We start from the raw sequence: 18,165 nt of genomic DNA, 5'->3' as shown, positions 1-18,165 counted from the left end.
TGTTCATTACTTCCACTTCCCAGTCCTTTCCTTGCGATATGGCTGCCTGAATCGAGCCCATGAGCACTCTATTGAATCTTTCGACCTGGCCGTTGCATGCCGGATGGTACACCGCTGTGTGTCTCACCTCAATCCCGTTCCTCTTCATGTATCTACCCCACTTGTCCGATACAAATTGCGGGCCATTGTCGCTGAGAATGGATTTGGGTATTCCCTCTCTGAGGAACACTGATGTTAGGAACTTCAAAATCGTGTCCGTGTCCATCGACTCTTGTATGTCCACTTCCGGCCATTTGGAATACTTGTCCATTATCACACAAATGTACTTGTTTACACCTCTACTGTCTAGAACGGGCCCCAGAATGTCTATGGCCACATCCTCCCAGGGGCCTTGCGGGGTGTCGAACTTCCCCAACGCAGGTCTGAGCGGGCGGAGCACCTTGTCCGCTCCTTGGCATTGCCCGCACTCCCGCACTTGTCTCTCAATGTGGGCATCCATTCCTGGCCACCAGTACATCTGCTTGACCAACGCCTTCGTTTTCACTATGCCCAGATGCCCTTCATGTAGCAACTTCAGCAGCCTGGGTATTAGTGACACTGGGGGCACAACTCTTTCTCCTCTGTACAGGAATATTCCTGAATCGCTCAGAGACAATTCCTCCCTCATCTCGTAGAATCGACGCACACCCTCTGACAGTTTCTTCTTGTCCGGCCACCCCGATGTGAGGTGTTTTCTGACTTCCTTCTTCTCCTCGTCAAGCTCTTAAGCCGCCTGCCATTCCTGAGCACTGATCGACATCTCGTGATCCTCCATGCTGGCCACCATTTCCTCATTGTCCGGGGATTCCTCCGGGGCCCCTTCCATCGCAGCTGCCCGGCTGAGGTAGTCAGCCACCTTGTTCTGTGTGCCCGGAAGATACTCTACGTCGTAGGTGTAATCCAGCAACTTCAGGGTCATTTTGGCGATTCTCGGGGTGGCCGTATCGTGGCCCGATGACGTCAACACCTTGATGAGTGGCTTGTGATCCGTCTGGAGCCTGAATCTCGTGCCCCATATGAACTGCCGGAACTTGTTCAACGCCCACGTGACCGCCAGCATCTCTTTTTCGATCACGCTGTACCGTTGTTCCGTTGGGGACAGTGCCCGGGACGCAAAACTAATCGTTTCTTTAGTTCCATCTTCCCGTTCCTGCGCCAGGACAGCCCCCAGACCCTTGTCGCTGGCGTCTGTAGTCACGATGGTCCTGCCCGCGGGGACATACCCTTGCAGTGGAACGGCGTGGCTGATGCAGTCTTTTATGGATTCAAACTCTGACTGAGCCTCTGCGTCCCACTCGAACTTCACATTATTCCTTATGAGTTGTCTCATCCTGTACGTTCTAGTGGCAAAATGTCTGACAAATTTACTGTAATATTCGGCCATTCCGAGGAACGACCGCACCTCCTCCTTCGTTGCTGGAGCCCTGGCGTCCCTTATAGCTTTCACATTTTGCTCCTTCGGTGAGATGCCATGCGTTCCTATCTCATGCCCTAGGTAGGTAACTGAGCGAGCTCCGATTCTACACTTGCTCCACTCCGCCGTCAAGCCTTTACTTTGCAGCACTCCCAGCACTCGATGGAGCTTTCTATCATGCTCCCCCTTGTCGGAGCCCATCACTAGGATGTCGTCTTGAAAATATTGCACTCCAGAGATGTCCTTAAATAACCTGTGCATGAGTTTTTGGAAAACAGCCGCAGCGGATGCTAGGCCGAAGGGCATTCTCCGGAATTGGTAGCATCCAAAGGGTGTAATGAAGGCTGTGTACTGCCTGCTCGACGGGTGCAGCTCAATCTGATAATACGCGGACGTGAGGTCTATGGTGGAGAAGTGGGTGATGCCTTTCGTTCTTGCTAGCATCTCCTCTATCCTGGGGAGCGGGAACCTTTCCACGATGAGGTTTTTGTTGAGCTCCCTCAGGTCCACGCAGAGCCTGACCTTGCCACTCGGTTTCTTGACCACCACCAAGGGCGACAACCACTCCGCGCTATCCACTGGCTCGATGATGCCTTGCTCTTCCAGCTTCTGCAGTTCCTGGCGCACGGCCTCACTGGTGGAGATGGGAATGTTCCGGACTTTGTGAACAACTGGTACCGCCCCCTCCTTGAGGACCATTTTATGCACGAATTTGTCCAGTTTTCCCACCTCGCCCTCAAAGACTTTGGGGTAAGCTGCCTTCCAATCTTCATCTTTCGTGAGGGGCCATTCATCGGTTAACATTATCTGCTCCTTCCCTCCGGGGTTTAGTACGATGCCGAGATCGCCTGCGTCTCTCCATCCCAGCACCGATGGGCCCTTCTCCGCTACGTACAGGGTGCACGTGGCCGACCGTCCTCTGAATTCGAACACCAGGTCTCTGCACCCTACTAGGGGAATGGAGTTCTCTGTGTACGAGATGGGTCTGATGTCCGGTGGCCTCAGGTCGGGCCCAACAACTGGCACGAAGTCCTCTTCCCATATCGATCTCTGCACAATGGTCCAGGGGGACCCGGAATCCACAGCCACATGTACTTTGACGCCACCAATTAGCATGTCTGTGCGGGGCTTATCTCTACGCCTCCCCGATACGTCCAGCACCTGATCCTCGATGCACAGGACCAGATCGTCGTCTTCCTGATCTTCTTCCTCACTTACGTGGGCCGTGGCTGCGTCGATGCATTTGACCGTGGACTTCGTCCCTTTCCTCCGACATACCTTTTCGAAGTGGCCATTCAAACCACAGAACGAGCACCTGGCTCTGAACGCGGGACATCGCTTGTCCTGGGCCGCGTGGGCTGCACTGCCGCATCTGTAGCACGCAAATTTGTTCCCCGGGCTGGGGCGGGCCGTTGGTCTCCCCGACCCTTTTACGTCCTTTCTTGGTTCACCGTAGGCGCTTTTGGGCCTGCTGGACTGCGGTGCTTCATCGATCTTGTTTATCATCTGTCTCGGCCCACTTTCTCTTTTTGCTGCATCAGCACCTCTCTTCGACATTTCTGCCTTCTTGACCATTGCCACCACTTCTTTAAGGGATGTCTCATTCATCGCCCACAGCTTGTCCTGCACTGCTCTGCTGGTTGTGTGCATTACGATTTGGTCTTTAATGTATTCGTCCTGCAGCGTCCCGTAGCGGCACGTGATTGCTAATCTTCGAAGTGCAGCGACATAGTCGTCGATGGATTCTCCCGCTTCTTGTTTTCTCTGTTGGAAGTTATAGCGGTCTATCGAGACACAAACTGCTGGACGGTAGTGACTGTCCAAGTCGTCTATCGCATTCACGAAGACATCCGTCTCCGTCGCATCCCTCTCCTTGGGTACCAAGTTCTTGAACACCCTCACACCTTCTGGGCCTAAGTTGTGGAGCAATAGTCTCTTTTTCCTTTCCGGCGTGTATTCCCCGTCATTCTCGTCTCCGAGGGCTTCGATGTAATTTAGGAAATATTCTTTCCAGTCTTCCCATTTTAATTGGGGTTCACCTGGTCTGGGTAGGAACGGCACGGGTGCCATCAGGGCTGACGCTTGATTTGCCATTCTAGCTTCGCCTCTGGGTTCACCCTCCTGGGCCCTACGTTGGTTAGGCTCACCGGACGCTCCTGCGCTCTCTGCCGTGTCGCCTTGGCCCCTTGGACTGCCTGGGGTGTTATCCCTCTCACTGCGCGCAGTCCGTTCACTCTTCCCCCCTTCCTCTTGTTCGGGGGCGTCTCCCTTGGTTGCCAGGTTGCTGGCTAGAAGCTCCTGGGGTCTTGGTCGCACTGACCTGGCTTGTACTGTAGGTTCTTGGTTCAGTACCGTGCCACTGCGCTGCTGCCACGCCCTTCGCTCTTCCTTGTAGGTTACTGCCTTGTCGGCTCGTAGGTGTGGGTCGTGGGGGTGTTCGCCGTCGTCCTCTGCACCGGTGGTGTTCGGATGCCAGCCTCGTCGCCAATGTAATGTTCGTTCCTTTACCCCACAGAATTACTCTGAGTCAGGTGAGTGTGGATAACTCAGGTTTATTCAATCACAACAAGTATCAAAGAGCTAAGGGCGCCGAGCGTCTAACTGCCTCCAGCTCCGGTCGCCAACTGCCGTTTTCCTAGTTCGCGCCTTTCTCTCCACGTCTCTACGCATGCGCGCCTATCCGCTCCAGTCTATGGCGTGACGCGTCACCGCGTATACGCACATAGACTAGAGCGCATACCACAATGTGTTAAGCAGGGCTCAGAAGAGAAAGGGACTCTTCAGGAAAATCTAGAATCACGGAAACCCACAAAGGCTCCTTCATATTCATGTCAGCCAGCTAGCTGCTCAATCCTAATATAGCAAAAAGAACAACTGGTGGTCAGAATGCAGAACAATGTCATACATTCGCCCTGGTACAGAGATCTGGGCCTAAAGCCATTGTTTCTTTGCTCACCATGCCACTCCAGTTTGGAGCCAGCCATATGCAAATCAGTCTTGATCCTGCACCTAATGGGAACAGTCCAGCCCGAACTGCCAGGCCAGGTCCTCCCTGGACTGGAAACAAGCATCATAGGACCGGATTCAGACTTTCAGCCCTCATCCGCCAGGACAGCTTGATTCCAGTGGCATGGAGAGCACGGGACTCATGTCTGAGCATACCTGTCCCACTCGGGGTGACAAATTCAAAAAGAACAATTGATGAACAGAATGCAGAACAATGTCATACATTTACCCCAGTACAGAGATCTAGGCCTAAATCCTTTTTTTTTTGCTCACCATGCCATTCCAGTTTGGACCCAGCATAATGCAAATCAGTCTTGATCCTGCGCCCAATGTGAACAGTCCAGCCCGAACTGCCAGGCCATATGTATTCAAGTGTCCTTTCATTCGGGAAGTGAACACAAAGCAGTACCCACTGAACTATGCACATAACATATTGCTCTTTGATATGCATGGTACATGTTTTTTTGCAGCAGGCATATAACCCCTTTGTGCTACCTTAGATGAGTAAAACAGCCACTAGACAAAACATGCTCCCATCTATCTCTAGCAGGTACATCGATCACCAAAGTTATCTTGGCACTTGTATTGTTGACCGAAACCTGCTGAATATACAAAGAACTTTGCTGTGTTTTTAAAACTCCTGCGCTTGTACAAAACCGGTCCCACCAAACTAAACTGGCCCCCTACCCTTCCAGCCGCCCTGGGAAATGCCTGCTCCTGCCCTTTCGCTGCTCCTTTACAGTCAGTACTCCTGCTCATGCTCGATCAACACTCCTGCTTCGTCAATTCCCCTGTCCCCTCCCTTCTCCTGGCCCGTCACTTCTCCTGCCCCGTTCACTTCTTCTGCCCCGTTCACTTCTCCTGCCCCGTTCACTTCTCCTGCCCCGTTCACTGCTCCTGCCCTGTTCACTGCTCCTGCCCCGTTCACTGCTCCTGCCCCGTTCACCGCTCCTGCCCCGTTCACCGCTCCTGCCCCGTTCACCGCTCCTGCCCGGTTACCACTCCTGCTCATGCCTAATCACCGCTCCTGCACCATTACATCTACTGCCCCGTCACCTCTCCTGCCCCGTCACCTCTCCTGCCCATCACATCACCTGCCTGTCACTTCTTGTGCCCGGTCACCTCTCCTGCCCTGTTGCCTCTCCTTCCACGCCACCTCTCCTGCCCTGTCACCTCTCCTGCCCCGTTACTTCTCCTGCCCATCATTTCTCCTGCCCTGTCACTGCGCCTGCCCCGTTCACTGCTCCTGTCCGCTCACCGCTCCTGCCCGGTTACCACTCTTGCTCATGCCTAATCACCGCTCCTGCCCCATTACTTCTACTGCTTTGTCACTTCTCCTGCCCCGTCACCTCTCCTGCCCCATCACCTCTCCTGCCCATCACATCACCTGCCTGTCATGTCACCTGCCCATCACTTCCTGTGCCCGTTCACCTCTCCTGCCCTGTTGCCTCTCCTACGTCACCTCTCCTGCCCTGTCACCTCTCCTGCCCCGTCACTTTTCCTGCCCCGTTCACTGCTCCTGTCTCGTTCACTGCTCCTGTCTCGTTCACTGCTCCTACCTCATTCACTGCTCCTGCCCCATCCACTGCTCCTGTCCTATCACCGCTCCCGCCCGGTTACTGCTCTAGCTCATGTCCTGTCACCTCTCCTGCCCCGACACTTCTCCTGCCCCGTTCACTTCTCCTGCCCCGTTCACTTCTCCTGCCCCGTTCACTTCTCCTGCCCCGTTCACTTCTCCTGCCCCGTTCACTTCTCCTGCCCCGTTCACCGCTCCAGCCCCGTTCACCACTCCTGCCCGGTTACCACTCCTGCTCATGCCTAATCACCGCTCCTGCCCCATTACTTCTACTGCTTTGTCACCTCTCCTGCCCCGTCACCTCTCCTGCCCATCACATCACCTGCCTGTCATGTCACCTGCCCGTCACTTCTTGTGCCCGGTCACCTCTCCTGCCCTGTTGCCTCTCCTTCCACGTCACCTCTCCTGCCCTGTCGCCTCTCCTGCTCTGTCACTTCTCCTGCCCGTTACTTCTCCTGCCCATAATTTCTCCTGCCCTGTCACTGCGCCTGCCCCGTTCACTGCTCCTGTCCGCTCACCGCTCCTGCCCGGTTACCACTCTTGCTCATGCCTAATCACCGCTCCTGCCTCATTACTTCTACTGCTTTGTCACTTCTCCTGCCCAGTCACCTCTCCTGTCCCATCACCTCTCCTGCCCATCACATCACCTGCCTGTCATGTCACCTGCCCATCACTTCATGTGCCCGTTCACCTCTCCTGCCCTGTTGCCTCTCCTTCTAAGTCACCTCTCCTGCCCTGTCGCCTCTCCTGCCCCGTCACTTCTCCTGTCCCGTTCACTTCTCCTGTCCCGTTCACTTCTCCTGTCCCGTTCACTTCTCCTGTCCCGTTCACTTCTCCTGTCCCGTTCACTTCTCCTGTCCCGTTCACTTCTCCTGTCCCGTTCACTTCTCCTGTCCCGTTCACTTCTCCTGTCCCGTTCACTGCTCCTGTCCCGTTCACTGCTCCTGTCCCGTTCACTGCTCCTACCTCATTCACTGCTCCTGCCCCATCCACTGCTCCTGTCCTTTCACCGCTCCCGCCCGGTTACTGCTCTAGCTCATGTCCTGTCACCTCTCCTGCCCCATCACCTCTCCTGCCCCATCACCTCTCCTGCCCGACACTTCTCCTGCCCCGTCACCTCTCCTGCCCAGTTACTTCTCCTGTCCAGTCACCTCTACTTTCATGTTGCCTCTCCTGCCCCGTCACTGCTCCTGGCCCATCACTTTTCCTGCCTCCTCACATTTCCTACCCCGTCACTTTTCCTGCCTGTCACCGCTCCTGCCCGTTCACTGCTCCTGTCTGGTCAGCACTCCTGCCCGATCACCGCTCCAGCCCCATCACTTCTCCTGTCCCATCACTTCTCCTGCCCTGTTCACTGCTCTTATCCGTTCACTGCCCCTATCTGTTCACTTCTCCTGCCGGTTACCGATCCTGCCTAATCACCGCTCCTGCCCCTCCACTTCTCATGCCTATCACTTCTCATGCCCGTCACCTCTCCTGTCCCGTCACCTCTCCTGCCCATCACATCACCTGCCTGTCATGTCACCTGCCCATCACTTCTTGTGCCCGGTCACCTCTCCTACCCTGTCGCCTCTCCTGCCCCGTTCACTGCTCCTGCCCCGTTCACTGCTCCTGCCCCGTTCACTGCTCCTGCCCCGTTCACTGCTCCTGCCCCGTTCACTGCTCCTGCCCCGTTCACTGCTCCTGCCCCGTTCACTGCTCCCGTCCCGTTCACTGCTTCTGTCCTTTCACAGCTCCTGTCTTTTTAACGCTCCTGCCTGGTTACCGCTCTAGCTCATGCCCCGTCACCTCTCCTGCCCCGTCACCTCTTCTGCCCCGTCACTTCTCCTGCCCCGTCACTTCTCCTGCCCCGTCACTTCTCCTGCCCCGTCACCTCTCCTGCCCCGTTCACTTCTCCTGCCCCGTTCACTTCTCCTGCCCGGTTCACTTCTCCTGCCCGGTTCACTTCTCCTGCCCGGTTCACTGCTCCTGCCCGGTTCACTGCTCCTGCCCGGTTCACTGCTCCTGCCCGGTTCACTTCTCCTGCCCGGTTCACTTCTCCTGCCCGGTTCACTTCTCCTGCCCGGTTCACTTCTCCTGCCCGGTTCACTTCTCCTGCCCGGTTCACTTCTCCTGCCCGGTTCACTGCTCCTGCCCCGTTCACTGCTCCTGCCCCGTTCACTGCTCCTGCCCCGTTCACTGCTCCTGCCCCGTTCACCGCTTCAGCTCGGTTACCACTCCTGCTCATGCCTAATCACCGCTCCTGCCCCATTACTTCTACTGCTTTGTCACCTCTCCTGCCCCGTCACCTCTCCTGCCCATCACATCACCTGCCTGTCATGTCACCTGCCCGTCACTTCTTGTGCCCGGTCACCTCTCCTGCCCTGTTGCCTCTCCTGCCACGTCACCTCTCCTGCCCTGTCGCCTCTCCTGCCCCGTCACTTCTTCTGCCCGTTACTTCTCCTGCCCATCATTTCTCCTGCCCTGTCACTGCGCCTGCCCCGTTCACGGCTCTTGTCCGCTCACCGCTCCCGCCCTGTTACCACTCTTGCTCATGCCTAATCACCGCTCCTGCCCCATTACTTCTATTGCTTTGTCACTTCTCCTGCCCCGTCACCTCTCCTGCCCCATCACCTCTCCTGCCCTGTCATCTCTCCTGCCCGACACTTCTCCTGCCCCGTCACTTCTCCTGTCCGGTCACCTCTCCTGCCCAGTTACTTCTCCTGTCCAGTCACCTCTACTTTCATGTTGCCTCTCCTGCCCCGTCACTGCTCCTGGCCCATCACTTTTCCTGCCTCCTCACATTTCCTACCCCGTCACTTTTCCTGCCTGTCACCGCTCCTGCCCGTTCACTGCTCCTGTCTGGTCAGCACTCCTGCCCGATCACCGCTCCAGCCCCATCACTTCTCCTGTCCCATCACTTCTCCTGCCCTGTTCACTGCTCTTATCCGTTCACTGCCCCTATCTGTTCACTTCTCCTGCCGGTTACCGATCCTGCCTAATCACCGCTCCTGCCCCTCCACTTCTCATGCCTATCACTTCTCCTGTCCCGTCACCTCTCCTGTCCCGTCACCTCTCCTGTCCCGTCACCTCTCCTGTCCCGTCACCTCTCCTGACACGTCACCTCTCTTGCCCATCACATCACCTGCCTGTCATGTCACCTGCCCATCACTTCTTGTGCCCGGTCACCTCTCCTACCCTGTCGCCTCTCCTGCCCCGTTCACTGCTCCTGCCCCGTTCACTGCTCCTGCCCCGTTCACTGCTCCTGCCCCGTTCACTGCTCCTGCCCCGTTCACTGCTCCTGCCCCGTTCACTGCTCCTGCCCCGTTCACTGCTCCTGCCCCGTTCACTGCTCCTGCCCCGTTCACTGCTCCTGCCCCGTTCACTGCTCCTGCCCCGTTCACTGCTCCCGTCCCGTTCACTGCTTCTGTCCTTTCACAGCTCCTGTCTTTTTAACGCTCCTGCCTGGTTACCGCTCTAGCTCATGCCCCGTCACCTCTCCTGCCTGTCACCTCTCCTGCCCCGTCACTTCTCCTGCCCCGTCACTTCTCCTGCCCCGTCACTTCTCCTGCCCCGTCACCTCTCCTGCCCCGTCACCTCTCCTGCCCCGTCACCTCTCCTGCCCGGTTCACTGCTCCTGCCCGGTTCACTGCTCCTGCCCGGTTCACTGCTCCTGCCCGGTTCACTGCTCCTGCCCGGTTCACTGCTCCTGCCCGGTTCACTGCTCCTGCCCGGTTCACTGCTCCTGCCCGGTTCACTGCTCCTGCCCGGTTCACTGCTCCTGCCCGGTTCACTGCTCCTGCCCGGTTCACTGCTCCTGCCCGGTTCACTGCTCCTGCCCGGTTCACTGCTCCTGCCCGGTTCACTGCTCCTGCCCCGTTCACCGCTCCAGCCCCGTTCACCGCTCCAGCCCCGTTCACCGCTCCTGCTCGGTTACCACTCCTGCTCATGCCTAATCACCGCTCCTGCCCCATTACTTCTACTGCTTTGTCACCTCTCCTGCCCCGTCACCTCTCCTGCCCATCACATCACCTGCCTGTCATGTCACCTGCCCGTCACTTCTTGTGCCCGGTCACCTCTCCTGCCCTGTTGCCTCTCCTTCCACGTCACCTCTCCTGCCCTGTCGCCTCTCCTGCCCCGTCACTTCTTCTGCCCGTTACTTCTCCTGCCCATCATTTCTCCTGCCCTGTCACTGCGCCTGCCCCGTTCACGGCTCTTGTCCGCTCACCGCTCCTGCCCTGTTACCACTCTTGCTCATGCCTAATCACCGCTCCTGCCCCATTACTTCTACTGCTTTGTCACTTCTCCTGCCCAGTCACCTCTCCTGCCCCATTACCTCTCCTGCCCATCACATCACCTGCCTGTCATGTCACCTGCCCATCACTTCCTGTGCCCGTTCACCTCTCCTGGCCTGTTGCCTCTCCTTCTACGTCACCTCTCCTGCCCCGTCGCCTCTCCTGCCCCGTCACTTCTCCTGCCCCGTTCACTGCTCCTGTCCCGTTCACTGCTCCTACCTCGTTCACTGCTCCTGCCCCATCCACTGCTCCTGTCCTTTCACCGCTCCCGCCCGGTTACTGCTCTAGCTCATGTCCTGTCACCTCTCCTGCCCCATCACCTCTCCTGCCCCATCACCTCTCCTGCCCCATCACCTCTCCTGCCCCATCACCTCTCCTGCCCCATCACCTCTCCTGCCCCATCACCTCTCCTGCCCCATCACCTCTCCTGCCCTGTCATCTCTCCTGCCCCGTTCACTGCTCCTGTCCCGTTCACTGCTCCTACCTCGTTCACTTCTCCTGCCCCATCCACTGCTCCTGTCCTTTCACCGCTCCCACCCGGTTACTGCTCTAGCTCATGTCCTGTCACCTCTCCTGCCCCATCACCTCTCCTGCCCCATCACCTCTCCTGCCCCATCACCTCTCCTGCCCCATCACCTCTCCTGCCCCATCACCTCTCCTGCCCTGTCATCTCTCCTGCCCCGACACTTCTCCTGCCCCGTCACTTCTCCTGTCCGGTCACCTCTCCTGCCCAGTTACTTCTCCTGTCCAGTCACCTCTACTTTCATGTTGCCTCTCCTGCCCCGTCACTGCTCCTGGCCCATCATTTTTCCTGCCTCCTCACATTTCCTACCCCGTCACTTTTCCTGCCTGTCACCGCTCCTGCCCGTTCACTGCTCCTGTCCGGTCAGCACTCCTGCCCGATCACCGCTCCAGCCCCATCACTTCTCCTGTCCCACCACTTCTCCTGCCCTGTTCACTGCTCTTATCCGTTCACTGCCCCTATCTGTTCACTTCTCCTGCCGGTTACCGATCCTGCCTAATCACCGCTCCTGCCCCTTCACTTCTCATGCCTTTCACTTCTCATGCCCATCACCTCTCCTGTCCCGTGACCTCTCCTGTCCCGTGACCTCTCCTGTCCCGTGACCTCTCCTGTCCCGTCACCTCTCCTGTCCCGTCACCTCTCCTGACACGTCACCTCTCCTGACACGTCACCTCTCCTGCCCATCACATCACCTGCCTGTCATGTCACCTGCCCATCACTTCTTGTGCCCGGTCACCTCTCCTACCCTGTCGCCTCTCCTGCCCCGTTCACTGCTCCTGCCCCGTTCACTGCTCCTGCCCCATTCACTGCTCCCGTCCCGTTCACTGCTTCTGTCTTTTTAACGCTCCCGCCTGGTTACCGCTCTAGCTCATGCCCCGTCACCTCTCCTGCCTGTCACCTCTCCTGCCCCATCACCTCTCCTGCCCCGTCACCTCTCCTGCCCCGTCACCTCTCCTGCCCCGTCACCTCTCCTGCCCCGTCACTTCTCCTGCCCCGTCACTTCTCCTGCCCCGTCACTTCTCCTGCCCCGTCACTTCTCCTGCCCCGTCACTTCTCCTGCCCCGTCACTTCTCCTGCCCCGTCACCTCTCCTGCCCCGTCACCTCTCCTGCCCCGTCACCTCTCCTACCCCATCACTTCTCCTGCCCCGTCACCTCTCCTGCCCAGTTACCTCTCCTGCCCAGTCACCTTTCCTTTCATGTTGCCTCTCCTGCCCCGTCACTGCTCCTGCCCCGTCACTGCTCCTGGCCCGTCACTTTTCCTGCCTCGTCACATTTCCTACCCCGTCACTTTTCCTGCCTGTCACCGCTCCTGCCTGTTCACTGCTCCTGTCCGGTCAGCACTCCTGCCCGATCACTTCTCCTGCCCTGTTCCACTGCTCTTATCCGTTTACTGCCCCTATCTTTTCACTGCTCCTGCCGGTTACCGCTCCTGCCAAATCACCACTCCTGCCCCTTCACTTCTCATGCCCATCACTTCTCGTGTCCCATCACCTCTCCTTTCCTGTCACCTCTCCTGTCCCGTCACTGCTCCTGACACATCAACTCTCCTGCCCAGTCACTTCTCCTGCCTGTCACTTCTCCTGCCTGTCACTTCTCCTGCCTGTCACTTCTCCTGCCTGTCACTTCTCTTGCCCGGTCACTTCTCTTGCCCGGTCACTTCTCTTGCCCGGTCACTTCTCTTGCCCGGTCACTTCTCCTGCCCTAGTACCTCTCCTTTCCTGTTGTCTCTTCTGTCCAGTCACTGCTCCTGCCCAGTTCACTCTGTGTACAACATTAACAAATTACACAAGGTGTCAAATTCCCCGCAGTACTCTGTCTGGGGAAAGTTCCTCTGTAATCGCCAACTCCGATCTCATTGGCTCTCCGCTGTACTCTGTCTGGGGAAAGCTCCTCTGTAACCGCCAACTCCGAAATCATTGGCACATGACCTGTGCTCAGAACACCCCGTGCCGCATGGCCACCAGCTGCTGCGTGTGCCTTCCCGCCCCGCTGCTGCACTCAGCCTCGCTGAGCCTCCCTCGAAGGCCCCGCCCCCGCTGCTCTAGCGGGCTCTCGTACAATTGTGCATTGTTTTCTCCCCTTCTGCTAACTCCTTCTCATTTTTGTCTCCATCCTTGCTTGTAAGTGTTTTATTCCCCCTTTGTGAACTGATATTTTGTTTCTGTCTCCATCCTGGCTTACTGTGTTTTTCACCTGGTTCCCCTGATTGTATTTTCCCTCTGCCGTCTCCCGCTGCCCCCTGTGCCCGCTCCCCGCCGCCGTGCTCGCTGCCACGCCCCTTTTCTTCTGTGCGCTCCCGCCTCCCAGCTGCTCCTCCCTCCCTGCACTTGGCCATAAATGGCGACCGTGTGGCGCAGGTGAGTGTGACCTGTGCTCAGGACACCCCCGCGCCGCACGGCCACCAGCTGCTGCGTGTGCCTTCCCGCCCCTCTGCTGCGCTTAGCCTTGCTGAGCCTCCCTCGAAGACCCCGCCCCCGCTGCTCTAGCGGGCTCTCGTGCAATTGTGCGTTGTTTTCTCCCCTTGTGCTAACTCCTTCTCATTTTTTGTCTCCATCCTTGCTTGTAAGTGTTTTATTCCCCCTTTGTGAACCGATATTTTGTTTCTGTCTCCATCCTCGCTTACTGTGTTTTTCACCTGGTTCCCCTGATTGTATTTTCCCTCTGCCGTCTCCCGCTGCCCCCTGTGCCCCGCTCCCCGCTTCCCGCTGCTGTGCTCGCTGCCACGCCCCCTTTTCTTCTGTGCCCTCCCCGCCTCCCAGCTGCTCCTCCCTCCCTGCACTTCGCCATAAATGGCGACCGTGCGCACGCGCAGCGTTGACTCGCAGCGTTGACTCGCAGCGGGCGTGCCGATTGAGCGCCGATGGTGCGCCAAAGGTAAGCCCGTCTGTGCCCGTCCGCGCCTGGACCGCGCCCAGTGCCAGAACCCCGGGCTCCCGCCGACACCAGCCCACCCGCCGGACCTACGACGCCACCGAACTCTACGCACTCAACGCCGGTCAAATCCCGGGTTGCTATCGAGCCACCCCGAGACGCACCCACGGACCCTTCTGCTGCCACTCCTGCAAGTTCACCTGCAACCGGACCTGCACTACACCAGCACCGACCAAGCCGAGCACCAGCAGCAACCACCTCAAGTGCATCCTGCTCAACGCCCGCTCCATCCACAGACACGCGGTCGAGCTCTGGAACCTGCTCGACACCACAGCCCCAGACGTCGCCTTCCTCACGGAAACCTGGAAGAATGCCTCCTCAGTGCCCGACATCGCCATCGCCATCCCGGACGGATACAAGATCACCCGGAGGGACCGCGTCAACCAGACTGGAGGAGGCATCGCCATCGTACACAAGAACCCCATCCGCATCACGACCAACACAGACGACACCATCGCACCCGCCGAACACCTGCACTTCCAGATTCACATCAACCCCAAGACCACCCTCAGAGGCACCCTCATCTACAGACCCCCGGGACCACGCACACAATTCAGCGAAGACATCGCCGACTTAATCAGCCCGCACGCCCTCCCCTCCGCTGACTACATCCTCCTCGGGGACCTCAACTTCCACCTGGAGAACAACAACGACCGCAACACCACCACCCTGCTGGACAACCTCGCCAACCTCGGTCTCAAGCAGCTGGTGACCACCCCCACCCACTACGCCGGACACACACTCGACCCCGTGTTCTCATCCAGCAAGGACATCGCCTTCAGCCACGCCACCGGACTCCACTGGACGGACCACAGCTGCGTCCACTTCAGCTTCAGAAGGACCACGATCCACCACCGCCAGCAACAGGTTGCATGCAGAAGCTGGAACAAGATCACAGCCGACCAGCTCGCGACTTCCCTGAGCATGACTCCCACCAGCGCAATGAACCCAAGCCAGGCGGCCACCAACCTCGCGAAGAGGATCAGCAACAGCGCAGACGACCTCGCCCCTCTGAAGACCCCGCCTAGCAGACCCGGCAGCAAGAAAGCCCCATGGTTCACCGACGAACTCAAGAGCTCCAAGAAGAACTGCCGAGCCCTCGAGAGCCTGGTGCAGAGACCCAACACCGAACAACATGACTGCCCTCAAGCTCGCCACCCGAAAACACCACCAACTGATCCACGCCACCAAGAAAACTGCATTCAAGGAACGACTGGACAACAACGCCCACAACAGCAAGGAACTCTTCAACATCGTTAAAGAGCTCTCCAACCCCAACGCCGGTAACAACGACATCACGCCTTCACAAGACCTCTGCAACTCCCTCGCCTCCTACTTCCACAACAAGATCGCGGACATACACAACAGCTTCAGCACTCAACCGACGCACGCCACGACTGAACCACCGCCCCCCACCACCACCACCCTCCGCGCCTGGACCCCGATCAGCACCAAAGACACCATCCTCACGATGAACTCCATCCACTCCGGATCTCCGACCGACCCCTGCCCTCACCACGTCTTCAACAAGGCCGACGCTGTCATCGCACCCCACCTGCGGGACATCATCAACACCTCCTTCGACACCGCTACCTTCCCGGATAGCTGGAAGCACGCCGAACTCAGCGCTCTACTGAAGAAGCCATCAGCCGACCCCACCGACCTCAAGAACTACCGCCCCATCTCGCTGCTCCCGTTTCCTGCAAAAGTCATCGAGAAGACAGTCAACAAGCAGCTGGCCGCCTTCCTCGAGACTAACGGATCCCTCGACCTCTCGCAGTCTGGCTTCCGGGCCAACCACAGCACCGAGACCGCCCTGATCGCAGCCACCGATGACATCCGAGCCCTGCTCGACAACGGAGAAACTGCGGCCCTCATCCTCCTAGACCTCTCCGCGGCCTTCGACACTGTCTGCCACCATACCCTAGTGCAGCGCCTCAGCAACGTCGGAATCCAGGAGAAGGCACTGGAATGGATCATCTCGTTCCTCGCCGGAAGGACACAGAGAGTCCGCCTCCTCCGTTCAGATCAGAAGCCACCGAAGTCATCTGCGGCGTTCCTCAAGGCTCCTCGCTCAGCCCAACCCTCTTCAACGTCTACATGAGCCCCCTCGCAGCCATCGCACGCCAACACAACCTCAACATCATCTGCTACGCCGACGACACCCAGCTGATCCTCTCCCTCACCAACAACCCCGCCACCGCCAGAGCCAACCTACACGAAGGGATGACAGACGTAGCCAAGTGGATGATGAACAGCCGCCTGAAACTGAACTCGGACAAGACGGAAGTCCTCATCCTGGGATCCTCACCCTCCACCTGGGACGACTCCTGGTGGCCCCCCGCCCTGGGCAGCGCACCCAAACCAACAGACAACGCACGCAACCTGGGCTTCATCCTGGACTCCTCCCTCTCCATGACCAGACAAGTCAACGCCGTCTCCTCGTCGTGCTTCAACATCCTGCGCATGCTACGTAAGATCTTCCGGTGGATCCCCACCGAGACCAGGAAGACGGTCACCCAGGCCCTCGTCACCAGCCGTCTGGACTACGGCAACTCCCTCTATGCCGGAACCACCGCCAAACTCCAGAAGAGACTCCAGCGGATTAAGAACGCCTCAGCACGACTCATCCTGGACATCCCCCCCCGTCGCAGCCACATCTCCGGACACCTGAGAGATCTGCACTGGCTCCCGGTCAACAAGAGAATCACCTTCCGGCTCCTCACCCACGCACACAAAGCCCTACACAACTAAGGCCCAGGATACCTCAACAGCCGCCTCAACTTCTACGCTCCCACACGCCAACTTCGATCGACCGGCCACGCCCTCGCCGCCGTCCCCCGCATCCGAAGAACCACCACAGGAGGAAGGTCCTTCTCCTACCTGGCCGCCAAGACTTGGAACTCCCTTCCGACCCACCTCCGCCTGACCCAGGACCACCTTGCCTTCAGGAAGCAGCTCAAGACCTGGCTGTTCGAGCAGTAGCGGACCCCCCTCCCCTAGCGCCTTGAGACCCTCCGGGTGAGTAGTGCGCTATATGATTGATTGATTGATATGCTAAAGGCAGAGGGCGGGCGCATTGTCATTCGAAAGGGGATAATCTGCCTCAATCGTAATGACAATGGGCCTGCCCTTGGTCTGTGCGAGCTCAGGGAGGGGCTGCTGCAGCCTCTGGAGTTAAACAGAGAAGTGCGAGCAGCCCCTGGAAGCTGAATGATAAATTATCGCTTGCCGTCCCGGGACAATATTTTCAAAGAAAGAAGTAGGGGAACGGACTGAAATAATTTTTAGAAGTAGGGGCACGCCGTGCCCTACCTTCCCCGCCCACTTCTACCACCGAGTTTAGCGATTCCCTTTGTTTCCGTGTAACCTGCCAATCTGGCGGGACAGACTTCGTTTCAGTAGAGTGGGCGAGTTACTGAAAGCTAGAGCCTGAACTCTGGCTCTTCTCAAGATCTTGTTGAAACCTCGAGCCAAGCTTTCATGTTCTGCCTGCTACCCTCTCTCTACCCTTCACCCACAAAGAAATAAAAACAAAGCATTAACATTTTAGTTAAAAATATTGACCATTAGATAATCATTTAGTGGCTGATTTCCACAAAGTGAAACCAGAAAACCTGAATTAATTGTGGCTTCCCCACTTAACCAAATTGTGTGATGTTAGGCAAATATTTTATTTTACTGAACCTTCTTTTTTTTTTCTTCACCATTGACTTTGCAATCACCTTCAAATACGCAAGTACAAAATACCAGCTGTACAAAAACCTATTGCGTTTTTGATTTAATATGATATACTGTTGCTCCATCTACAAGAATGTAGGACACCTTGAGGCTTCAACTGACAACTTTTGTGCCTCTTAGATCTCTAATGGCACTGTGAAGGGGGGTGGATCTAAGTACATGTTTAAAGCCTATCACTTTTAATAGGTTCTTCATTGCAGTGCTATAATGTGACATATCAAAGCATTCACTTGTGAATTTGCGGAAAGCAGGGACTGTCCGCCGGATCACACGTAAACGTGATTGACGCTCCCCTGCCTTCCCGTGACCCCAGGAAACCTCCAGAGTGAAACATACCGGTACCGCCTACAGCCGCCTACATTGACCTCTCCACAATCCTTTCAGCTGCTGCTGGGTCGTCTGCCATTTGGAGGGGGAGATCGGCCACAGTCTCCCTCTTGATTCTCGCCGACCGCCGCGCCTGACTCCAAAATGGAGGCTCACGAGGACTCCTCTTGACCGGAGCCTCACCGGAGCCTCACAGAAGCCGCCCACCACCATCCAGAGGTATGGGCTGTTGCTAGGCCTTTTGCTTTGTGGCGTTGAGATGTTTGCCACCACTTAGGCGGAGTCACATGGGCTGCTTGACTCTCGCCTCAGCGCCTGACTCCAAAATGGCGG

The sequence above is a fragment of the Lissotriton vulgaris genome, chromosome 12 (assembly GCF_964263255.1).
Source record: "Lissotriton vulgaris chromosome 12, aLisVul1.2, whole genome shotgun sequence".
NCBI classification, from domain to species: domain Eukaryota; kingdom Metazoa; phylum Chordata; class Amphibia; order Caudata; family Salamandridae; genus Lissotriton; species Lissotriton vulgaris.
The sequence above is the reverse complement of the archived record's forward strand: the minus strand, read 5'-3'. Positions refer to the sequence as shown.